Here is a 26,510-nt window from a genome sequence, read left to right as displayed (position 1 = left end):
CAGCTATACACAGAGGGAGGAAACACAAGGAGAAGATAGTCATCTGCAAGTGAAGCAGAAAGGCTTGGAAACAATCCTCCCCCCTTGTCACCTTCAGAAGGAACCAACTCTGCTCACTCCTTGGTTTTGGACTTTCAGGCCCACCCACAACCCCTGAGAGCTTTCTTTCTAGCAACCCACAGTAAAAGGAGGAATGGGGTGAATGACCATGGGATTTCTCAGGCAACCATCCAACCATCTCATTCTCTGTTGCCCTCTTCTCTTGGTGGCTCAGATAAAGAATCCACCTGCAATGTGGGAGACCTGGATTTGATCCCTGGGTTGGGAAATCCTCTGGAGAAGGAAACAGCTACCCACTCCAGTATTCTGGCTTGGAGAATTCCATGGACAGAGGAGCCTGGAGGGTTACAGTCCATGGGGTCGCAAAGAGTCAGGCATGACTGAGCGACTTTTATAGCACAGCAGTTTCAGAGTCGTGTGACAATACATTTCTGTTGTTTAAGCCACCTAGCCGGTGGCCCTTGATTATGGTCATTCTAGCAAACTAATGCATATTCTGAATCCCCTTTTCTGGATGAGACAGTGGGAAAGGAAGGTGACTTGCTCAGGTTGGTAAGTGGGATTCAGAGATCTTCACCCCATTCCTCGTTTTACTCCTGTGCATGGGTTGCTGGAAAGAAAGTTCTCGGGGCGGGGCGGGGACTGGAATTTCTCTTGTTCATTGCTGTATCCCCAACATTTACATCAGTTCCTGGCATGTCATTAACTGATATTTGTTGGATGGATGAATGAATGAATGTTCTTTCCAATTACTTACCCAGAACATCACAGTTAACTTAAGATGGTTAAATACAGAAAAAGCACATCACATTGGAACAAGAGTTCCCACCACTCAAAGTAATTGTCACAGCAAAGCATTTTATGCTTTGTATTCAAATATTCTTCCAACAATCAGATACAATTATGACCAAGTTTTCAAACCAATTCCTCAGAAGTCTGGTTTTATACACTGTCAGGTACAAAACTCCAAGGTCCTAATTCTCATTTATACTTGGAAGCCATAGACTTCCCTGGCTTCCTTCATCTCTGATTACTGCCCATGTAGCAGTGTTGGCAGATGATTCCTCCCTCATCAGCTACTCCTTGGTTTTCCTTTATTGGTTCTTGCTCAGTTTCCCAGCTTCTAAACTCCGGAGTGCTCCAGGATTCTGCTGTTCTCTGTCAACTCACTCTTTGGCAGCCTCACACTGTCTGTGGCTTTAAATACTATCCGTGTTCTTTGTGTTTGCTGTTGTTTAGTCACTAAGTTGTGGCCAACTCTTTTGTGACCCCCTGGACTGTGGCCCACCAGGCTACTCTGTGGGAGATTTCCCCGGCAGGAATACTGGAGTGGGTTGCCATTTCCTTCTTCAGGGGATCTTCCCAACCCAGGGAATCAAACCCATGTCTAATGTCTCTGGCATTGGCAGGCGAGTTTTTTTCTTTTCTTTTTTTTATCACTGAGCCACCAAGGAAGCCCTTCTGAGGGTGAAGTCTCAGTTTAATCCTGTGAATAACCAAGCTCTTCTCCACATCATTGTGCCAATGCTTCCCCAAATCTGCCCAGGCTCTCTCCCAAGACAGGGTTTAACTAGATCTCATGTAGCTCCACACCTCATTAAAATATCCACTTCATTTGCATGTGATTTTTAGAATCATCATATTGCTAACAGGAGGAACAGCCAACTTAAAGTGGCACAGTATCCTTCAAGCCTCTTACACTTCATCTGAGCGAAGCTTACCTCATTAAGTTTTCGAGAAGGTACGTCAGCTGCAGTCTCCTCCTTACCTTGTCTGTTTCTCTGAACTTCTTGGTATGCTGGATGTCCTGTCTTTAGTAAATTGCCTCTCAATCCTTCTCTACTCTGTCCCCTGCCCCCAGGAGACTGACCTACATGAAGCGCATCAGTGGGCTCCAGTGCCCTAAGGTTTCTGGATGAAGTGGGGAAAGAAGAGAATCTGTGCCAGTATTTTTTTCTGGTTCCCTCCCTGTGAAGTCACCTTGGGTAGGCTGTGTCCCAGATGTTACTAATCCTTTCTGGGGGGCTGCTCTGCAGAACACCCTCTCATTTAGGTTCTGATCATGGCTCTCTCCCATCTCTTCCCTTCTAGCCTGGGGGTGTTAACCTCTGGGTTTCGTGCCTACTCCTTAGGGTTCCCTTCCTACACCTTTGTAATTAGTTCCTCACCGAGCTATTCTCGTATGAATGTGCCACCAGTTTCTTGCTGGGACCCTGACAGCGACACCTGGTGATCCGTAAATGTTTCCCTAACTTAAGACATTTTGTCCTTGGTAGCCAGATCTGATCCATGCCCATCCTTTAACACACAGATTCTTTTTCTGAGCCACACTACTCAGCTGAATAACAGAAAAGTCAGTCTCACCTTTAGGGCTTAGAGTTATGTGGCCAAAGTGATCTATCTTGTAATCTTGGATTAAATCGTACCCAAGTGCTGCATGGACAGAGGAGCCTGGTGAGCTACAGTTCATAGCGTCTCGAGTCAGGCACAACTAAAGTGACTTAGCACACATGCACACAAGTGCCATAACTTCCTGATGCTCCAGTTTCCATCTGATCTTGGATTTTAAATGGAATTTATATGAGTGATATAGACTGGTGCATAGTAGGCACTTTGAAAATATTAATTTATATTCCTTCTTCTTCACCTTGATGCCTTTGTTTTCCTAGCTTTTTTTTTTTTCTATTTCATTTTGATTAATGTTAATACCTTAAACTTCAGTGGAGCTGGTGGAGTAGCACAGCATGTAATTTATAGTCAGATAATTTCCTCATCAGTGGGAGTTGCGCTGGTGCTAATTCGGGCTGTATCCTCTATTTCAGTCCTTTGTCTCATTTGTAAAGAGCACGCTGTATTGTTCCAACTTCTACAGTTTTCTGTATGAGATTCTACATCGTGACTGAAAGTGAGACGAGAAAATCCATTCCACCCTCAGACTCTTTGATTGCAGGGCACATGTACAAAAAGGCATCCTTATTAGGGAAAATCTAAGTGCACCAATTTCTGAGCACAGGGTCTTTCTCTGTTCTTAGTTACAGCCTTGATTTGTGCTCAGTGGAGTCACTGTGGAAAGGACACTGGATGAAGGTTAAGTGGGATCCCCGATTCCATGACCTTCTGGGGCAGAAGCACTAGTTCACACCAAGCAGTACCCATTAGGCCTGCTCAGAAGAGTGGTTTAAAGAGGGAGATGGATGAGCTGAAGCAAGAGAGGTGAAATCAGGAGGGAGAAAACCTGTTACAAGCCTCAAGATCAACAGCACATCACAGAGGCTAAAATGTGGAACACCAAGTGCCAGAGTTCAGGCTGGAGATTTTTGTAGACCAGATTGTATAGCCTAAAGGTCAAGAACATAAAAATAGTTTCAAACCTAGAGAAGAGGGTGGAAAAATAAGATGTGGATATAAGCAAGGTCCACCTGGGAACAAATTGTCTGAACACAGTCATGTGCCTCTCTAAGGGAAGGCTTGGCATAGTCCCACCAAGTCAGAGACCAGAGCTGAAAGTGGCTTTACCTTTGGGACCTTGACCTCTCTGAACCCTCGGACTCATGTAGCTTACAAGGGGTTAATGGTCTCTGCCCTATTCATCACCCAGGATTGTTGTGAGGATAAAATGAGAGAATAGATGTGAAAGCATTTCATAAACCCCGAAACACTACACAAAAGTGAGGGTCCAGCAGACATTTCACCATGTAGAACTGAACTCTTTTAAGAGGTCCCATACCTGGTCAGTTGGAATTAGACCAATCCTGAACTGCATCTTCATTAGGAATGCATTCACTGGGAGAGAAACTATACTCAAAGAAATTGAAACAAAAAAGCCAGCCACAGGAAGATTGGTGTGGGCTTGACTTTAAGGATGAGAGGAGCCTGGTCTTCAAATATGAACCAACCTTGATCCTTGCGAACTTTCTACTTCTTCCTATGGTTCAACTTCACTGGGTTCCTATCACAGCCCAACTTTCTCCTTGAGGCTGGAACTCAGTTATGGCAACTCCCCGTGGATGCTGCCGCTTCCTAGCATCACCATCTGAAAGGAGGAGACCCTTGTCCCTTATTTCTATTTCTGAAAAACCCTAAGAGAACTTCTGCTGCCTTGGGTCACATCTCCATCTATGACCAGGCAAAGTGGGGCACTGTGATTGGTCCTTCAACATATTTTGGATCAAGGAAGCAGCTATTGTTCAATTATACCTGGAAGGCAGGGTGTTAAAAGGACAAAAAAAATAGATGAGCATTACAAGCTCATCATGTAATTAACATGATATCCCATTAACTAGGTTTTGGAGACCAAAGCACCTGGACTTTTTAGAACAGACCCCTCTCCTCCCATTGGAAGCACATTAGGAAGAGGGTGACAGTGAGTTTGTCTGTGTCCCCACATGAGGCATGGTACACTCAGAAGGGGGATCTTAGGAGGCTTTACAGAAGGCTCTACTTACAGAAGTGTGGGAAGGATGAAGAAAAACCAAAAAGGATGATAAAGTATCCAAAGGCTGTCACCAGTGGGAAGGTATTGCTGTTCTTGGCCTGAAAGGGAAAGGATGAGGGAGGGGAGCCTGAACCCACCAAGACAGGTAGCTTAGGGAAGGAAGGGTCCTCCACACAGGGACTCAGCTATACCTGATGGACAAGTTGGGAAGGAGCAGGGAATACAACCACCTTCCTCTCCTTCCACCTGCCTATTCCCTGCCGTGCACCTCCTTGGCCAGTCCCAACTAGAAGTCAGAAGTCAAGGCACTCAGCTTGACACAGTCTTTAACAGATCCCCAGGGTGAGGTGGCAAGAAATGGCAAGGGAACCTGGAGCGCTTATGGAGGACATCCAGCATGGGGCACCTCTGCTCCCTTTGGTCCAAGAGAAGTTCATTCTGTAAAATGGGGCAGTTTTAAAAGAGCCATGGGAGTTTAGGGCTTATACGGGCTGTGAGGCTCATTCAGACCTGAAGTTACAGACTTGTCTATATCTAGCCTCAGATGTGTTTTGCACATCTGACACAGCTTTAAAGACAAAACCAAGACAACAATAGGCAAACAAGCTCATGTCTTCAAACTAGCATCCTTAAGGTAAGAATGCACCTTCCAGCTCCCCACAGTCATCACCATTCCCAACTGGCTACTGCCTGCCAATGTGTACATTGATGTTTCCTGGAGTATTTGATTTGAGGACCTATAATTAGAAAAGTCAGATTTCTTCATTTTTCAGATAGAGAAACTGGGCCTAAAAAGGGAAAGTAGTTTGCCCATGGCTACACAGCCTTGGTGGGAATTCTGTCTGCAGAGACAAAAATAGGAATATGTAATTAGGAGGAATGAAGTAAAGAGTGGTCCATATCCATTAAGCCAAAATCCGTCCTCTGTATACTGGTACTGAATTGAATCTGAGAGAGTTCGGGGTGAAGTAGAAAAGAATAGCTTTATTGCTTTGCTAAGGAAGAGGGCCACAGCAGGCTTAGTTCAGTTCAGTTCAATTGCTCAGTGGTGTCCGACTCTTTGTGACCCCAGGGATTGCAGCATGCCAGGTGTCCCTGTCCATCACTAACTCCTGGAGCTTGCACAAACTCATGTCCATCAAGTCACTGGTGCCATTCAATCATCTCATCCTCTATTATCCCCTTCTCCTCCTGCCTTCAATCTTTCCCAGCATCAGGGTCTTTTCCAATGAGTTAGTTCTTCCCATCAGTTGGCCAAAGTATTGGAACTTCAGCTTCAGCATCAGTCCTTCTAATGAATATTCAGGACTGATTTCCTTTAGCTAACACCTTTAAAACCATGTGTCTCAACCTGGAGGGAGTAGTGAGGAGTTTTATAGTAATTGTTCAAAAAGGAGGGCATGATCAGCTTGTGACCATTCTTCTGATTGGTTGGTGGTGAGGTAATTGGGAGTCAGCATTTAAAACCTTCCGATTCCAGCTAGTCTGCGGTCTCTGTGCTTGTGGGAAGCAAATAGTTAACTTCTCCCACCAACTGGGGATTTCAGTATCTGCAAAACAGCTAAAAGATATTGTTATGTGTATCACTTGAGGGGGAAACCAGGACCCTGCCTCAAGGCTGCACTAACATTTCTCGACTGCTCATCCTTTGTATGTACATCCCTACCCTTCCCTGATTAGCAACTGTTTGAACTTGTCCTTGGCTTCCCAGGTAGCTTAATGGTATAGAATCTGCTTGCCAATGCAGGAGACTCAGGAGACAGAGGTTGGATCCCTGGGTCCGGAAGATCCCCTGGAGGAGGAAATGGCATCCCACACCAGTGTTCTTGCTTGGAAAATGCCATGGACAGAGAAGCTTGGTAGACTATGGTCCATGGGGTTGCAAAGAGTTGGGCACAACTTAGTGACTGAGCATGCATGCACACGAACTTGCCATTTGGAACTCAGGAAAGCTCTTGCAGGCTGAATGAAGCCTAATTCCTACAAGCAAGAAAAGGGGGACACAGAAAGACTTTGTGCCCGGCAGCCCCACAGGGTCCTGCTAGGTTTCAATGGGAGCTACCTTCACACATGGAAGCATGGGTTATGCAAAGATTCTTCCTCTGTGTGGCCCCAGGGAGTAGAGAAGTAGGACAGTAGGGTGATGATGGTCAGTGCAGGTCAGAGCTTGCAGAGGGCTCTTCAGAATGGACTGAGCTGCCTCTCTTCATCCTGATTTCCCATCTGTGCAGATGGTCCATTAATAGAAGCGGACTGCCCCTTGCTGAGGACGCACTGGACTCTGTCCTCTGAGCCCCCCTCCTACTCTATGAATTGAGCTGATGCTGAGTTGAATTGGAATGAAAGGAATGTGTCTGCTTGGCTCTTTTTCCTGGATTATCTTTAATTTGATTCCATTCTTTTTTGGTGGCATGTGGGTGGGGAGGTTTTATTTTACCCTCAATTCAAAATTCCTAGCCTTCCTCCCTTCCTTTCTATGTGAAGGTAGAGAGGAGCCTGAATGTGTGGGGACAGAGGAAACTGGTCTGAGTGGAGGAGGAATGAGAGCTACTGGTGGTGACTGAAACAGAAAGAAAGGTGTGCGGCTCTCACGTGTAGCATTGGAACTGTCGGCCTGTCCAGATGGGGAAGGTGGCTGTGCTGCACAGGGTCACCAGGAACTCAGTTCCTTCTGTCCTATCGCCTTACCATCCCTTATTGTCTGCAAAAATGTTCAAGGAATGACTCTCCTCTACTATACCCTCATGCCACTTCTCGCAAAGGCAGAAGACGACTTGCAGTACAAGCACATTCATTTTAGGAAGTGCTCCATAGCAACTTCTTATGTCCCATCATTCATAACTTACTCAGGTGGTCATATCTAGTCAGAGGGAAGGCAGGAAACAGTTTCTAGCTGGAAGCCACAGGACTAGTTAAATAAAGGAAGAAGTATATTAGTTATGAGAAATCAAAATGAATAGATGTTAGGAGCCTGGTAACACATTCAAGACATATTTTTCTAGCCAGAAGTTCCTCCTTTTGCCCTCTATGAAACCAAAGCTCATCATCTTCCAAATATCACGTTAAATCTGCCCTCTCTTAAAGCTTACCCAAGAAACCCATTCTTCAAGATTGTCTTCAGCATTCTTAGAAAATCAAGATAATGTGCCTCCACCCAAGGAAAATGTGAAGTCTTGATTCAGATGCAAACCCCTCCACCACCACTACCTTTGCCATTATCCCCAGTTCAGCAAAGGTGAGGAATGATGCTACAAGCTAACATTTACTAGGCACCACCTACCAAGTACCAGGTAATCTGCTGTGTTATGAGCATCATTTCATTCCATCTTCACAATTGCTCTTTGAGTTAGATACTGTTGTCAGTTGGCAGATAACACACTATGACGTTTCTTTCCCAAATTCTCCAGCTACAAAGAGCCAGATTTAGAATTCAAATATAAGACCTCTGGCTCCAAGGTTTATTGCTCTTTTCATCACAGTTCGACTTTCTATAAAGAGCTTTGCAATAGGGTAGCTTCCCAGAACTGAAACAGCTGGGTAACTCAGAGTTTATACACTGGTCAGACTGATAACTTGAATGTGAATCACAAGGCAAAACAGTCTAGCTAACTTACCCATTGTGTTCCTTTAACCTTCTAGGTGAGTGTATGTTGCCTCATGAATCAGGCCACTTCTTTGCTCTTGTTTTTTGTTGTTTAGTTGCAAGTTGTATCCAACACTTTTGCGACCCCATGTACTGTAGCCCACCAGGCTACTCTATCCGTGGGATTTCACAGGCAAGAATCCCTGAGTGGGATTCTCCAGGGAATCTTTGTGACCCAGGGATTGAACTCGCGTCTCCTGCTTGCCAGACACCTTCTTTGCCACTGAGCGCCTGGAAAACCCTTCTCTCTGTTTCAGAGGACTTACTTCTTCCCTCTGTTTCCATCCTTTCTTGATTCCTTCAGTGACGTTTTCTTGGGGGAAAGGAGCAGATTGAAAACTGTGGCTATATATGTAACCATTAAAATAGATGCTCTGCCTATAAAAATGAGCTTGTGCCAGGGCCTAATAAATTACGTGCTAACATGCCAGCTCCCCAGTCTACAAGGGAATTGCAATCATTTCTGATCAGAGTAGCATACTTCCAGCCTCTTCATTTGTTAGTTCCTTAACCCAGCACAGCTGAGGACTTCATCTGCATTCATTTCAACATTCTTGAGTACCACAAGGTGCTTGGTTATAAACTAGAAATTGCAGATCAGAAGTGGAGGAAACACAGGGTTTGCCCTCAGGGAGGTAAGAGTCTACAGTGGGAGAACAAAATAAAGGCAACAAGTCATTGTAGCGCCATGAGATTTACCCAAGGTGCTGTTGGTTTAAAAGAGCCTCTTAAGTTAAAAGGAGGAGGGGAGGGAAGGTCTGAGCTGAATTTTGAAACCTAGGATATAATAAGATGCAGCTTTCTGGAAAGAACATTCCAGGCAGAGAGAACAGAGTATGCAAAGAAGGCAGGAAACACATCATGTGCTTCAGGAACCAGAAGCAGATAGAGAATTTTGCAGTATCAAGTGATCATTCCAATTTAAGGACCTTATTTGATTGAAGTCAAGGAGTTTTAATGTAGCTATAGTAACTTTGGGCTTCCCTGATAGCTCAGTTGTTAAGGAATCCACCCGCAATGCAGGAGACCCTGGTTCGATTCCTGGGTCGGGAAGATCCGCTGGAGAAGGGACAGGCTATCCACTCCAGTATTCTTGGGCTTCCCTTGTGGCTCAGCTGCTAAAGAGTCTGCCTGCAATGTGGGAGACCTGGGTTCGATCCTTGGGTTGGGAAGATGCCCTGGAGAAGGGAAAGGCTACCCACTCCAGTATTCCAACCTAGAGAATTCCAGCAATTTTTGAGGGGCTTCCCTGGTGGCTCAGCTGCTAAAGAACCTGCCTGCAATGCAGGAGACCCAGGTTCAATCCCTGGGTCAGGAAGATTCCCTGAAGAAGGGAATGGCAACCGTCTCTAATATTCATGCCTGGAGAATGCTATGGACAGAGGAGCGTGGAGGGATAGAGTCCACAGGGTTGCAAAGAGTTGGACATGACTGAGCAACTAATACATATCATACCAAGGAGTTTTAAGTAGGAGAGTAAAGTGGCAACATCTATGTTTTAGAAATATCCCTCCTGGCGATATCAGGAGAGTCTGGAGAAATCAGGGAGACCTGTTAGAAAGCAGTTGCAATTATCATAGAGGAGAGAAGATAAAATGTAAGTGTGTGATGTCTCAGAAATAAAACTAGAGAATCAGCTGACGTGTGTTAAGGATTTATTAAGTGTCAGGTATTATTCTATGTTCTTTGCTATAATAGATTATGTCATCCTTACACCACTCCAAGAAGGTGGATACTATTACTGTCCCTCTTTTAAAGATGATGAAACTTAGGTACTGAACCCAGCTAAGAAATGATAGAACTAGGATTTGAATTGGGCCTAGCCCCAGAGCCTATTCTCTTAAGCACTGAAGGGAATGCTTTCATTTTATTTTCTTACTGAAATATGAGGTTTCCTAAGTTTCTTTTTGAAGATTATAAGAAGAACTGTCTGGCAGTGAATTAGGAAGAAGACTGAGAAGTTAACTAGCTTGATAACCTTGAAAGCATGGTAATCTATGTTCCCATCTGTGGCATGGACATAATCATATATACTTCATAGGATTTTTCTGCAGATTTAAGGGACAGTGTACATACAGGGACTAGCACAGAGCCTTAGAAAACAGTTTTCAAATGTTAGTTTCTTTTGTTTTTCCTCCCCCTTGGAGGATGCTGGCAATTTGCAACTCCTATTAAGGTTCTTTATAAACAGAATTGAAAATTCTTAAAGAACTTGAATTCTTAAAGATCTTGAAGATAAATGAACTACCACTATGTGTAACAATATAGATGAATCTTGGAAAACTAATATTAGATAAGAAAAGCCATTCTCAGAAGACTACATATGGCGTTCTATTCCATTTTTATGAAGCCCAAAACAACAAAATCTAAATAATGTATTGTTTAGGGACATGTGGATATGTGGCAATTTTTTTTTTTAAAGAAAAGGACTACTTAACACAACATTAAATAGAGTTGCAAATAGTCAGACACGACTGAGCACACACACTCACACACAACACAACATTAAGGATGGCAGTTCTTACTGGAGAGGAAAGCAGGGAAACAGGATGAGGAGGGGCACATGGTTAGTGCAGCGGTAAAGGCAACAGTGTTGGTGCTGAGTTCATTGTCATTTATTTTATTATCATTATTAACCTCTTAAGAGCCGTAAATACTGCTGCTGCTGCTGCTTCTGCTGTCTCTTCAGTCGTGTCCGACTCTGTGCGACCCCATAGACAGCAGCCCACCAGGCTCCCCCGTCCCTGGGATTCTCCAGGCAAGAACACTGGAGTGGGTTGCCATTTCCTTCTCCAATGCATGAAAGTGAAAAGTGAAAGTGAAGTCGCTCAGTCATGTCCAACTCCTAGTGACCCCATGGACTGCAGACCACCAGGCTCCTCCATCCATCCTGGGATTTTCCAGGCAAGAGTACTGGAGTGGGTTGCCATTGCCTTCTCATTTGATGTAGCATTAAATACTACATATATTTAAACAGATAATGAAGGGAACAAAGATTTCAAGGAGGTAGAATAGGCTGCAGGCTTGGCTTGACTTGGGACCCAAACAAGAAAGTAGGGCTCTATCTCTTGGCTCTGCTTCTTCTAGACTAAAAACTTCCTTAATCTGGACAGTGTGGCTTCACTGGCAACTGCAGTCATATCATTCTGGCACTCAGTCGAGCAGAAAGCATCTTCTTCTTCATCAGCTCAAGCAAGTGACTCAGAACTGAACCTCATCTCTCCCGCTGGCCTGCTGGGTCATGCTCAGTGCTGGAGTTAATCCCTGAGGCTAAGGTGTGCACTGATTGATTTAGTCAGGGTCATATGCTGGAATCACATGGCCTGGATTGGAATCGACTCGAAGCACAATTCAAGAATAAGGGCAGCACTGGCTCCTTCAGAGTCAGACTGGGATATTCATGATACACCAAGGGTGGATGTCAGTGGTAAACACAGTAAATGGCCAGAGGAACTATTTAAAATACCTGTGATTACATTACACGTGTTGACTATAAACTTTTTGGAAAGTTGAGAAAATTATAAAGGCACAAATAGAAGTCACTAGCCGTCTCACAACTCTGAGAAAACCAACATTAACACTCAAACCTATTATTTCCTTCCTGTCTTTTTAAAAAATTTCTTTTGTTGCATTGATGATTGTGAATTCAACTATGTAACCTGTCTTCATTTAACAAATGTATTGTTGATGTTTTATTAGGCTAATAAAATTTATGTGCTTCTTTTATCCATTTAGGTTTTATTTATCAGCCATTAGTGAGCCCCTCTTAAGTTCTGGGTACTTTGTGAAGTGTTTGGAATACTGAAATGATTGTCACTGTTCTCATCCTCAATTCTCAAGACAAATTCATAAGCTACTACTGAATAAGTAGTTAAGGGGGGGAATATACATATATATATAAAAAATATATATACACACATAAATAGTGGATGTGTGTATATATATAGTATAATGTACATGTTTCAATATATGTTTTATATATATATATATAAATTATGAAAACCTTAAGCAGGGCCCCCTACCTAACCAAGGGTTTCTAGCCATATGTCTGAGCTCCGTCGCTAAGGGGGTGTAGGATTGCAGTAAGCCTAGGAAACGGGTGGGAGGCTAAGGCTGCAGAGTAAAGGTCCAAGCAAAGATGACAGTAAAAGCAAGGACACAGGTGAAGGCACCATAGTGTTTCTTGAGCCAAAGATGCAGTGAAGGGAGACGAAGCTGGAGAGAAGGAAACTGGAACGCCTTACACTCTCTGCAGGAGAAGCTCGACTCCTCAGAGGGAGGCCACAGTTTATTCTAGTTTGGGGATGCAGTCTGTTCTCCGGCTCGGGACACACCACAATCTGAATTGCCTTTCTTTCAGGCTGTCTATGTGCCTGGCTGAATCTTACACATTCTTGAGGGAAAAGTAATGGACCACTCACTCCATATAGCCTCCTTCCCCCAGCTAAGGGGAAGCCAACTCCCTCCAATCTCCATGGGTACCACCCTCCCTCTGCTGTCGTCTTGGGCATTTTGATGGTGATGTGTTAAGGCGAGCATGGGAGTTGGTGCTGTGCACAACTCTAGATTGCCCTCCCTGAATGGAAGGCATGCTGAGGTCCTGGTTTGAATCATCTTTGTGTTTCCTGCTATCTGACACACAGAATGTGAGTTAGTTAAACATTGTGAAATTGAACTACATACCAGGAGCTTTCAACTGAGAGAGATTTTTCCCTCCATGAGGCAACTGGAGAGGTTTAGAAACATCTTTAGCTGTCATGACTGATGAGGGAGGAGATACTAGACATGGGTATAGTGGGTATAGCCAGAGATGCTGCTAAACATTCTACTTTGCACAAGATAGCCCCTGCAACAAAGAATGATCTAATCCTAAATGTCAATCATTCTGAGGTTGAGAAACCCTGAAATATACTGAGTGAGGTGTAGGGGTTATTGGCTGGGTTGTCCAGAACATTCATTGTTTTGTCTTGGCTCTGTAGCTTTTTTCTTAGGTGACGGTGGGCAAGTATGTACTCTCTGGGTCTCTGGGCCATCTTTTGTAGGGTGTCTAGACAGCATACTAAAAAGCAGAGATGTTACTTTGTCGACAAAGGTCCATCTAGTCAAGGCTATGGTTTTTCCAGTAATCATGTATGGTGTGACAGTGGGACCATAAAGAAAGCTGAGCACTGAAGAACTGATGCTTTTGAATTGTGGTGTTGGAGAAGACTCTTGAGAGTCCCTTGTACTGCAAGCAGATCAAACCAGTCAACTCTAAAGGAAATCAGTCCTGAATATTCATTGGAAGGATTGATGCTGAAGCTGAAACTTCAATATTTTGACCACCTAGTGCAAAGAACTGACTCACTGGAAAAGACTCTGATACTGAGAAAGATTGAAGGCAGGAGGGGAAGGGGATGAGATAATTGAATGGCATCACTGACTTGATGGACATGAGTTTGAGCAAGGTCCAGGAGCTGGTGATGGACATGGAGGCCTGCCATGTTGCAGTCCATGGGTCGCAAAGAGTCAGACATGACTGAACAACTGAACTGACGGAACTGATAGTACGGGGACCATATGCTTGAGTCGGTTAAAGGTGAATTCAAAGTTTCACTCAACTGTCTACCCTCTGTGAGGTCCTGGGCAAATCAGTCTTTCTGTCTCTGTTTCCTCTTATATAAATAGGGATTATGGTGCTGACCTTGGAAAAGTTTGAGGAATTTTATGTAAACCCTTACATAAAATTTTATGTAAATTACATGAGGAACTTTATGTAAATGAGATAATTTATGTAAACCAAGACCCATAGCACTTGACCCATAGAAGATGCTCAATAGTAAATATTGTTATGATACCACTACCACTGCTGTTAATAGAATAAAGGGCTTAGTAATGCACTCTAGGGTCTTTTCCAACTCTAATAGGTTTTAGAGAACTCCTGCATCTGTTTTCCCTGCATGGAAACATTCAGTGTTTTTGCTCAGCTGGAGTAAGGGTGGTGGCCAGGCATGGGTGTCTGATGGGGTTTCAGCAAATAACATACGGCATACTCAAACTGGGAAACTTGCGTTTATGAGTGTTTAGTCACTCAGTAACGTCCAGTGCTTTGCCACCCCATGGACTGTAGCCTGCCAGGCTCCTCTGTCCATGGGGGGATTCTCCAGGCAAGAACACTGGCATGGTTGCCATGCCCTCCTCTAGGGGATCTTCCTAACCCAGGGATCAAACCCAGGTCTCCTGTATTGCAGGCAGATTCTTTGCCATCTGAGCCACCAGGGAAATTTTGAGGAATGTTTATTAAAGGGACTATTATAAAGAGGTAGGCAGGTTTAAGAAACCAACAAAAAGTAATTCAGGGTTACACTACCCACCTAAAAGACTTAAGGAGAAAAATAGTTATCAGGATCCAGAGAAGGTAATTCTGAGGAGGTGGGTCCCTTATAGTAGCTACAGTGAAACTTCATGGAGAGAGCCAGGGAATAAATATTAGGCTTCCTCTTCTTTCCTCTCCATCTCTCACCTGCACCTCCCATTGTCCATATCCAACAGGAAGGTAGAGGGCAGAAAGCCTGTTGATGCAGCTGTTTTGTCAATTTCCGAGGTCATGGGTCTTGTTAAGAAGATGGGTAGAGTGGATCTGAAGAGGCAAAAAAATATCAGTTACAGCATCGTCTTAGAGTCTGTGGAGTAGCAGTAGTCTGGGGTTTGGGAATCATGACCGGCTGTCAGATCAAAATGTTAGTAGTTTAGCTCTTGGCAGGGGAGAGATAGCACCAGATGTGACCATCTCTCCCACTCTGGGTGCATCTCACTCCCCAGAGTCAGGGGGAAATACAGTTCTGATCTGATAAAGACTTCAGTAACTTCTTTTGAGTAATGCCTGCATCAGAGAAGAGAAAGAACACAGAGAATCTACATGCTGGGATGTGGAACATGGTGGTGACTGCTTTGGGAAACAGAATGACTTGGTGGAACCCTGGTGACCTGTGTCCCAGTTTTGACTCTATCACTTGCTGGCTTTGTGATCTCTGGGACTCAGTTTTTTCACCAGTAAAGTAGGATAGCAGTCTCTAGTTTACAAACCTGTTTTGTGGATTAAGAAGACTTGAAAGAGTGTAGAGCCTGTCCTTGACAACTTGTCATGCTCACTAAGACCAGATTTCATTTATTTAACATTTATCAAATGGACCAGTTACTGGGCGCCAGTCTTGTGCTTGAAGTAAAATCATGATGACTAAGGCAAGGCCCCAAACTTTAAAAAAATTGCAGTCTAGAATAAGAGTTTCCATCCTGGGATGGATAGGTAGGCATTGGAGATTCTGTACTCTTGAAACCAAATACAGAAAATTGTACATATATTATATAGGTCTGTGCATTTATCTAGAAATATATCATTAGGTTCTCTAAGTTAAGAATCACTGAAGGAGAACTTTTAGACGAGAATTCCTAACAGAGCAAACGAGAAGCCTCTGATTCAGCAGAACAACAATTAAATAAACAAAAAACCCTAACAGTACTCAGCATTGGGAAAATACAATTAGAGGGTGCCTCCATAATCACGTCTTTTGTGGCCCTACCTGGAAGCATTTGGGTTTCAGAGGCAAATTTCAGGAAGGAGACATAAGCTCCACATAACAGATTACTTTCCAGCAGTCAGATGTCAGGAAGGTGATTGGCAGGATCTGACACAGGTAAGAAGATGCTGAAAGATTACCTACAAAGCATTCCATATTGGAGCATGTGACCTGGAAGTCCCCGCACAACTCTCAGGCTTCACTATCTCACCAGAAGCACATGTAAAGATAATGGTGGTGACCTGGCAAACCACAGCCACATAGAAACACATACCTCTACTCTTTGGAGGTGTGTGTTTCTGTGTCTGTGGTTGCTGTGCTCTGTGTGTGAGGTCTCATGATCACATGTAAAGTGAGATGGAACAAGCTGGGGAAGTAGGTTGCTGATAAGGTAACAGGAAGATGGATGAGATGGTGCTTTTTGGAGTGTCTTGTTGAGCTCACAGGTGTGTCCATGCGGAAAAGTTGTTTAAACAAGCATATATTACTAGATACTTTCCAAGCCAACTGAAGAACTTTGACTCTGACCAAGGCTGGATTCCAAGATTAGGTTGCATGGAAGTTTCTCTTCTCTAGTTCCAAGGGCTGAGGCCCATGACAAGTAATATCTTTAAAACATCTTTACAGCATACATTCCAAACCCACAAAAGACTATTGATGTATTCACTCATTGGATGTTTATTGAGCACATTTCATGTGTCCGAAAGTGTACCAAGCATTAGAGATACAGGTGTGGATATGAAGGAGGGATTGAGCCAAATTTATTGAATGAAAGGTACTTAATAATCATTATCTGATTTAACCCAGATACTATTCTTGCAAGATGGATATCGTATTCATTTTAGCATTTATAGGAAATAGACTAAGCAACTTGTCCAAGGTTTTTGAAGTTGTTAGATGTTAGACTCAAGGCAGAATCACTCCAAAGCCTGTGAGCCATTGAGTCTCTGCCCTTAAGGTACTTACAGCATCCTGTGGGGCCCACATACCATAAAGAAATACCTGCTGGCCCATGGGGAGCATGATGAGTGGGCTGAGTGAGTGCTGAGGGGCCAACCAGTTCTAGTGTTACCCCCATCTCTCAATCAGGAGCAAGCTGGGTCCCTATTGGACTTCTTTTCTTGGCAGAACTCTCACTGGCCCTTTCTCTCATTCTGAATGTCTCCTAATAAATCAGGAGAAAATGCCCCAGGGCCCACGCCTGGCTCTCTTGTTACCGTAAATCTCGGGTGTGAGTATGGTGAATGGTGGGTTTAGGTAATTACATGATATAAAATGGCTCTTGCCTTTCTCAAGTCTGAAGAATTGTTATCTGTGTATCTCCTTGTGCAATTTATGGCCATTCTGGACAAGCGGGAGCATTCTCACTGCCATTGCCTGTAAATTATGTGCTTTCCCACTGGTGAATATTCCTGATGGTTAATGACTATTATTTCTATTTCTATAGGCTGTACTCATATATACATAATAAATACAGGCATGTTAGATGATGAGGGTCAATTTATCATGACTCCTGATTTAGAGAGCAGGGGTAGTGGGGGCAGAGATAGGATTTGCACTTCTCTGAACAGCCCCTTCCAATGAACAGGGGCTTCTTTCAAGGGGACTTCTGGGAACTTTTGCCTTCCAACACATACCAGCTCATTTCAAGGTGGTTCAGCTGTAACAGCTCAAATAATAATTGCTTGTGTTGATTTTACCACATAATTAACTGTGCAATTGGGTTTACTCTTGCATTATACTTTCATTGTTTCTTGATTCTTAATCACAGCATCATTTCTCAAAATGAGGACAATGTCTTCATGTCTCCTGATTCGATATCCCCAGCTCTTATTTGGTGCTCTGTAGATATAGTGGAAGGAGTGTAATTTTTTAGGCAGTCAGCCCGTCTTCATTTTGTCCCTAATCAGCCCTTTATTAGCTGTGTGTGTAACCTCCAGCAATTTACTGTATGTCTACAGAGCGTGACCATCTCCTCATCTGCATATGAGGATGGCAAGGATCTTTGGCTTCCTTCTGTGGACATTTCAATATTTGTTTTCATCATTACTATGGAGAGATCCGTCTTCTGTATAAATAATTATAATAATCCAACCTTTCATGGTGTTGTGTCAGCTTTGGTTAAGGTGAATGAAGTTTCTTACCGTATGTTGAGGCTGTTTGTTCATCCAGCACTTCTTGGAGCCCTAATGTGTTCCCCAGACAAAGTGTTGAGTGGATGGGACAGAGCCATCAGAAAGGCACAAGCCTGGCCCAAACCAGACCTCAGCGCAAAAGCTGGCTGCTGTATTTACCAGATGCACACCAGGCATGTTCCATGGCCTCGTGTGGCCCTGCTTCCCACATCTGTATTAAAGGATGGTGAAAAAAGGAAAAAAAAGTGGCGGTTCCCCAGTGGTCCAGTGGTTAAGACTTCACCTCCCACTGAAAAAGGCACAGGTTCGATCCCACATCCCCACAATGTGGAGGATTATGATGCTTTGTGGAGAACCATACAAGTTCACTCAGCACCTTCCAGGAGCTTGCAGAGGTGGGGAGACAAGACCAGTGGGGGAACAAGACCATATATTCAGCCCTTTCCTGACCTTCAGTGTCAAGGTTTCCTGGAAGAAATGATCTCAAGGCTGAGACTCCCGTGGACAAAGAAAAGTTGGCTAGAAGAAGGCAAGAGCAGAGAGCAGGTGGGGCAGAAGGGAGACATCTTCTGAAAGGATGCTCAGCATTTCAGAGTTTTGAAGATGAGCCAGAACATGGTGGATTGAGTCGCGCCAAATTCTTAAATATACACCTGGCTTGTTAGATAGCTATGGGGCACTGACTGCTGTGAACTGAATGCTTGCAGCCCAACAAATTTCTATGTTGAAGCTTAAATCTCAAGTGTACTGGCCTTTGGAGATGTGGCCTATGGGAGGTAATTTGGTTATAAAGGTGGAGCCCTTGTGAATGGGATTAGTGTCCTTATAAGGGGTTTCCCAGGTGACTCAGTGGTAAAGAATCCACCTGCCAATGCAGAGACATAGGAGATAAAGGTTCAATTCCTAGGTCAGGAGGATTCACTGGAGAAGGAAATGGCAACCCACTCCAGTATTCCTGCCTGGAGAATCCCATGAATAGAAGAGCTTGGTCCTCTATAGTCCATGGGGTTGCAAAAAGTCAGACATGACTTAGCATGCCACACTCAAGAGGATGAAGAGGCCAGAGCTCCATCTGTCATGGGAGGATACAAGAGAAGACAGCCATCCAGTGATCTGTAAATCAGCAAGAGGGCCTTGGTCAAAAACCCAGCCACGCTGGTACCCTGGTCTCAGACTTCCAGCTTCAAGAAAGAAAGAAGCATTTATTGCGTAAAACCCAGTCTATGATAGATATCCTGTTAGAGCAGCCAAACTAAAACATTCACCTCATTGGAAATTTATTTGAATAATACTGTTTGTATACTGGAAAGTGATGAATAATTAGGGGGCACTGAAAAGATTTAATAACAATTGGCTTGGCCCAGCATTGAGGAAGGAAAGGGAGGCAGCAAGAGCAAGAGCTGGGACCTGCCCTCCCCCTCCCTCAGGCAGGTGTTAACCCTTTAGTCACTGGTTGTGAAGAGGTCCTAGGGAGGGACAGTGGCTGCCCCTTGGCCACTTGGGGCAAGTAGGGGCTTGTGTCAGTGGCTGTGAAATGGATGGTATGAAAATATTTCAATGTTGTAAGAACCAGTGTGATTCCTACCAATATTTACTGCCTGAAAATCAGTCCTGATTGTAGCTGTATTTCACATTAGTTTAAATCCCTGTACTGAGCATGACTTAACTTAACCCAGTGTCCTGAGAAATTGCTCCTGTCCTCAAGAATCTCATAATCCAACAGAGAAGACAGATTTGAGAGCGGACATCTCAGGAGCAATGTGATACATTCAACAGAGCACTTTCTGTCTCACGACCACTGTGGGAAGCGAGTGTACAAAGTGTTATCCTGCTTGTACAGCAAGAAGCAGGGGAAGTTCAGGAGCGTCCTGGGCCATGCCTGGAGTTACACAGCCAACAAGGGGTGGAGCCTAAACACCTCTAAATCCAGAGGATCCCATGAAAAGGGATTTCCATGACAGGAAGAGCTGATTAATTCTGTTTAATCACTGCCAGAGGCCCAGATTGTTCTCTGGACATGGCACAGTCAATTGGCCCTCTCTCTGGGACCATCTGAACAGGAGCTCATCTCTGCCCGTGGGCAATGTCATGCACAGGTCCCATGGCCACTGAACCAATTGACCTCAAGGCTTGACAGCAGTAGGGAAGGCCCCGGTGTCCTCCTTTTCCCAAGAGAGAAGGGCACTCGGGAAGGGCATCAGACTGGAAAGGGCAGGGCCTGCTCTGTGACATCAGAAGCCAGTAAGACATGGCCACGGAAAAGCAGGAAAGGAAGATTTGAAATTTTCAGGCCACTGACCTGGCCTGGGTACTTTTACATGATCAGCAGCAACCTTTAAATCTCTTGGTATTTTGGGTTGGAGATGCTGTTTTGCTCAGAGCACTTGAAGTGGCCAGGGGATATAAAAACTACACCTCTGATTTCTGGCTCTTGTCCTGTTATTTATCTAGACCACCTCCCATCTCCTTTCCTCCAGCCTCCTCTCTGCATCATCCTCACCTGCCTCCTTTGGTATCTGGATTCCCAGGAGTCACCGAAGACTGCTGTAGAATCTGATGGCTTGTTATGGACATGCAACTCTAGCTCATTTCCCCCCTTCTCTCATGAGCAGTTTTGCTATTTGTCTTTTGGTACTAGTGGGATGCTAGCTAAGAGGCTCCAGGCTGGATTGGTTTGGCAGGCATAACTGATTAAATTGATTTCAGGCAAGCCCTCCTCTCATCCCCATTTCCCCGACCCCCAGCAATCAGAGAGAACATCTAGGAGAGGCTTGCTGTGTTCCTTCTCCATGTGGCTGCCCCCATTATCTCACAGTTCCATAATTAGTAATATTTATTTGTACCTTTCATAAATATTGACCAAATGCCAACTATGTGCCAGGCCTGTTTTTAAGCCTGGGAATAATGAGATAGTAAGATAAGGCCTCTGCTCTGCTAGAATTTACACTGTAGTCAGGCAGGACAGCCATCAGAAAGTAAAAGAAAAAATGACTAACCCTAAACAGTATCAAATAGTGACCACAAAGAAATAAATCAATGTGATGGAGTTCAGGGCAAACTGGGGGCATTCACCAGGGAGATTCTTTCTAAATAGATATTTGCACCAAGATTGAAAATGAGAAATAGATATTTGCACCAAGATTGAAAATGAGAAGGAGTAGCCATGTGAACACTTACAGGGAGTGCATCATGGATGAAGGGAAGAGCTGGTGCCAGGGCCCTGAGGTAGGGGCAGCATGGCTGAGACACAGAGAGAAGGAGGGCAGTGTGGCAACGATGAGGCGCAAGGGCAGTCAGCAGCAGAGGGAAGAGTATTAGATGGGGCTGGTGGGGTCCGCAAGGCCCTGAACATGATGGTGCTTTAGGCCCTTTGCGGAAAGTTTGGATTTAACTGTAAAAGCAGCTGGAAACATCTAATAGATTGCAAGCAGGTAAGTGACATGATCTACCTTGTAGTGGGGTAAAGAAGCAGAGAGAAAAGCAGTAAGACTAGTTGGACTCTAAATGAGTGACCTGGTCAAGAACTGCTGGTGGCTTGGACTGAGAGAGGCAGGGGAATGGATCCATTCAGAATATAGTCTAAGTTAAATGTGACAGAGGCCCAGGTTCCAGCCAAGGATCACAGACAACAAATCAATTAGCAAATATGAGTTAACAGCTGCGCAGCCTTTCTTTCTTAAGGCTGATTATGTATTTAAGGGCTGCTGTCTTCTTCAGAATAACGTGCCTATAAGGCTTTAAAAATTTCACTATATAGTTGCCTTTGGGATCCTCCAAAAATGTGCCCACTTTTTCGATAAGAAAACCAAGGTTCAGGATGGTTAATTAACTGTCCCAAGGTCACTTGTTTAGATAGCATCACCAACTCAATGGACATGAATTTGAGCTGGAAGATAGTGGAAGAGAGAGGAGCCTGAAGTGCTGTAGTCGGTGGGGTCACAAAGAGTTAGACTGTTAACTGTTGTTCAGTTAGTGACTGAACAACAACAACCAAGATCACCCTTCAGGAGAGATATGGAACCTGAAATTAAAGCAGAACTTTCAATGCCTGGAGCCATCCTTTGATTTATACATGTTTCTTTAACATTGCTTTCCATCCACTACAAAACAAGATCCATTTCAAGTTTCCTTCTCTATCTACCAGCTGAAACAGAGTTAGTCCCCAGAATTTCCAGCAGCTGTGGACAGCCCAGTATAGCATCTGCCTAGGGCCCTTTCTTTTAAGTCTTTTTTTTTTTTTTCTGATGATGATCCATCCTGACTCTGACCTCCTTATTGCCCTTGGTAATGTTACCAAGCTGACTGTGGCTCAGATTATGAACTCCTTATTACCAAATTCAGACTTAACTTGAGGAAAGTAGGGAAAACCACTAGACCAATCAGGTATGACCTAAATCAAATCCCTTATAATTATACAATGGAAGTGAGAAATAGGTTTATCACTAGATCTGATAGACAGAGTGCCTGAGGAACTATGGATGGAGGTTCATGACATTGTACAGGAGACAGGGATCAAGACCATCCCCATGGAAAAGAAATGCAAAAAAGCAAAATGGTTGTCTAAGGAGGCCTTACAAATAGCTGTGAAAAGAAGAGAAGTGAAAAGGAAAGATATAAGCATCTGAATGCAGAGTTCCAAAGAATAGCAAGAAGAGAAAGAAAGCCTTCCTCAGTGATTAATGCAAAGAAATAGAGGAAAACAACAGAATGGCAAAGACCAGAGATCTCTTCAAGAAAATTAGAGATACCAAGGGAACATATCATGCAAAGATGGGCTAAATAAAGGACAGAAATGGTATGGACCTAACAGAAGCAGAAGATATTAAGAAGAGGTGGCAAGAATACACAGGAGAACTGTACAAAACAGAGCTTCATGACCCAGATAATCATGATGGTGTGATCACTCATCTAGAGCCAGACATCCTGGAATGTGAAGTCAAGTGGGCCTTAGAAAGCATCACTATCAACAAAGCTAGTGGAGGTGATGGAATTCCAGTTGAGCTGTTTCAAATCCTGAAAGATGCTGTGAAAGTGCTGCACCCAATATGCCAGCCAATTTGGAAAACTCAGCAGTGGCCACAGGACTGGAAAAGGTCCATTTTCATTCCAATCCCAAAGAAAGGCAATGCCAAAGAATGCTCAAACTAGCCCACAATTGCACTCATCTCACACGTTAGTAAAGTAATGCTCAAAATTCTCCAAGCAGGCTTCAACAATACATGAACTGTGACCTCCAGATGTTCAAGCTGGTTTTAGAAAAGGCAGAGGAACCAGAGATCAAATTGCCAACATCTGATAGATCATCGAAAAAGCAAGAGTTCCAGAAAAACATCTATTTCTGCTTTATTGACTATGCCAAAGCCTTTGACTGTGTGGATCACAATCAACTGTGGAAAATTCTGAAAGAGATGGGAATACCAGACCACCTAACCTGCCTCTTGAGAAACCTATATGCAGGTCAGGAAGCAACAGTCAGAACTGGACATGGAACAACAGACTGGTTCCAAATAGGAAAAGGAGTACATCGAGGCTGTATATTATCACCCTACTTATTTAACTTCTATGCAGAGTACATCATGAGAAACGCTAGGCTAGAAGAAGCACAAGCTGGAATCAAGATTGCCGGAAGAAATATCAATAACCTCAGATATGCAGATGACACCACCCGTATGGCAGAAAGTGAAGAGGACCTAAAAAGCCTCTTGATGAAAGTGACAGAGGAGAGTGAAAAAGTTGGCTTAAAGCTCAACATTCAGAAAACTAAGATCATGGCATCTGGTCCCATCACTTCATGGCAAATAAATGGGGAAACAGTGGAAGCAGTGTCAGACATTAGTTTTGGGGGCTCCAAAATGACTGTAGATGGTGACTGCAGCCATGAAATTAAAAGACGCTTACTCCTTGGAAGGAAAGTTATGACCAACTTAGATAGCATATTAAAAAGCAGAGATATTACTTTGGCAACAAAGGTCCATCTCGTCAAGGCTATGGTTTTTCCAGGGGTCATGTATGGATGTGAGAGTTGGACTGTAAAGAAAGCTGAGCGCCAAAGAATTGATGCTTTTGAACTGTGGTGTTGGAGAAGACTCTTGAGAGTCCCTTGGACTGCAAAGACATCCAACCAGTCCATCCTAAAGAAGATCAGTCCTGGGTGTTCTTTGGAGCTAAAGCTGAAACTCCAGTACTTTGACCACCTCATGCGAAGAGTTGACTCACTGGAAAAGACCCTGATGCTGGGAGGGATTGAGGGCAGGAGGAGAAGGGGATGACAGAGGATGAGATGGCTGGATGGCATCATCGACTCGATGGACATAAGTTTGAGTGAACTCTGGGAGTTGGTGATGGACAGGGAGGCCTGGCGTGCTGTGATTCATGGGGTCGTAAAGAGTCGGACACGACTGAGTGACTGAACTGAACTGAACTGAATCTTATTTAGGGCTTCTCTGGTTGTTTTGTGGTAAAGAAACCACCTACCAATGCAGGAGAGCAGGTTCGATCCCTGCGTTGGGAAGATCCCCTGGAGAAAAAATAGCAGCCCATTCTGTTAAATCCCATTGACAGAGGAACCTGGCAGGCTACAGTACATGCGGTCACAGAAGAGTCAGACATGACTTAGAAACGAAACAATAGATGTTTCTTAACCACTTAATGATTTGCTTTTCTCATCTGTAAAATGGGAATGTTAACCCCCCTCTGAAATCATTATAAACACGAATATAGTTCAGTATTTTGCTGGTGATGGATAACTGATAGTTCTCTTACTTCTGCTGCATTCACCTGTAGACCACTCTCTACCCCAGCAGTAACACTTTCATTTGTTAATAATCTCAGATAAAGACAGAAAACATTAGACAGTCATCATAACAATCATCAACATTTCTTGAGCACTAGGTCATGCACTGTGATGAATAGTTTAATCATTACCTCAATTAATCCTCAGAAGAGCTCCATGATGTATGTATTAGGATTATTATGCCCACTTTACAAAAGCCGAAAGTGAGGTCCAGCAAAGTAAACAACTTACCAGGAGTTACAGACTGTGATAGAGTCAGGGATCAAATGCAGGTCCCTCTGACTCTAGAAGTGAAGTGAAGTGAAGTCACTCAGTCCTGTCCGACTCTTTGCGACCCCATGGACTGTATCTTATCAGGCTCCTCCGTCCATGGGATTTTCCAGGCACGAGTGCTGGAGTGGATTGCCATTTCCTTCTCCAGGGGATCTTCCCGACCCAGGAATCAAACCCGGGTCTCCTGCATTGCAGACAGACACTTTACCATCTGAGCCACCAGGACTCTAGGAGAGATGGTTCTAATTGCTGAGCTCTCCTGCCTCTCCTGCAAGACTTGCTGTGCTGTGTTAAGTGCCAGGTTGCTTTGCTAATTATCCTCTGCAGCAGATACTAGTCAGCACAGGGCCTGAAGCCACTGGCAGGGGATGTATGTCTCAATTCCACTTTGAGTTTAACTTCCAGAGAAGGAACAGGAGATTGAGTCTCAGAAGTTGCTAAGTGAATGAAATTGAAACAGCCAGAAATGACTTGCCTTAAGGGAGGGCGACTTCCTGGGTCATAGAAATTTTGTTTCCTCTCTCTGGTAGTGCACTGAGTTAGCAAAAGTCGTACCCCTGCCTTACGGTTTGCTCAGATAGAAACTTTAAGGAAGCTTGGAAATCTGAGCAGAGAGAAGTCCAGCACAATGTCCTGCATCTCAGGGTTACCCTAAGGCAGAGTGAGGCAGTACCAAGCCCCTAGCATGGGTCTCAGTTAGGTAGATGTGGGTTCTAGTCCTGTACCCACCATTTACTGGTCTTGAGCAAGCCAGATTCTTTATCTATGAAAAAAATGGCATCCAAAACTGACTTGGCAAAGCTGTAGAGAAGATTAAGTTAGATTAAGTTAGTAAAGTGCTGGGTACTTAGCACATAGTAATCACCCGATACATCCTAGTTACTGGGAATTTATGCATGTAAAGAGCTTAGAAGGGTGTTCTTAGAACATAAGCATATTATATCAGCTATACTTATTATCTTTGTGCTTTCAACATTGACAGAACATGATTTTTTTTTTCCTCTAACCCTCTAGTTCTGCGCATCCAAAAATAATACAATTAGAAATAAAACTCCTTGAAAACTTCTGGCTCGAAGATGTTTCATTTATTTTCACACAATTTTGAGCCTTTTAAAAAATCTGTTTTCTCACAAGACACCACTAGACACCCACCCAAATGGCTAAAATTAAAAAGACTGATGATGCCAAATGCTAGCAAGCATTTACAGCTACTAGTGCTTGTTGGTAGGAGTGGAAAATGACACCAAAAGACAGGGAAAAGGGCCTGTAGCCTCTTAAAAAACTGAACATACATCTAACCTGTGACCCGGGAGATCTGCAAGGTGCCAGTTACCAAAGAGAAGAAAAACACACATCTGGAAAAGAAGTGTAGGAAAATATTCATAGCAGACTTGTTCATTCCAGCCAGAAGTTAGAAATAGGTGCCCATCAGTGAGAGAATGGATATGCAAAGAGTGGTGTATTTATATTAATAAACAGTGGCCAGCAATAAAAAAGAACAACTTATTGATACATACAATATCAAGGGGGAGTCTCAAACACATGCTGAATGAAAGGAGCCTTGCATAAGACTACATATTATATGATCCCATTTATATGAAGTTCTAGAACAGGT

This window comes from Ovis canadensis, chromosome 1 (assembly GCF_042477335.2).
Source record: "Ovis canadensis isolate MfBH-ARS-UI-01 breed Bighorn chromosome 1, ARS-UI_OviCan_v2, whole genome shotgun sequence".
NCBI classification, from domain to species: domain Eukaryota; kingdom Metazoa; phylum Chordata; class Mammalia; order Artiodactyla; family Bovidae; genus Ovis; species Ovis canadensis.
This window is presented reverse-complemented; position numbering follows the sequence as displayed.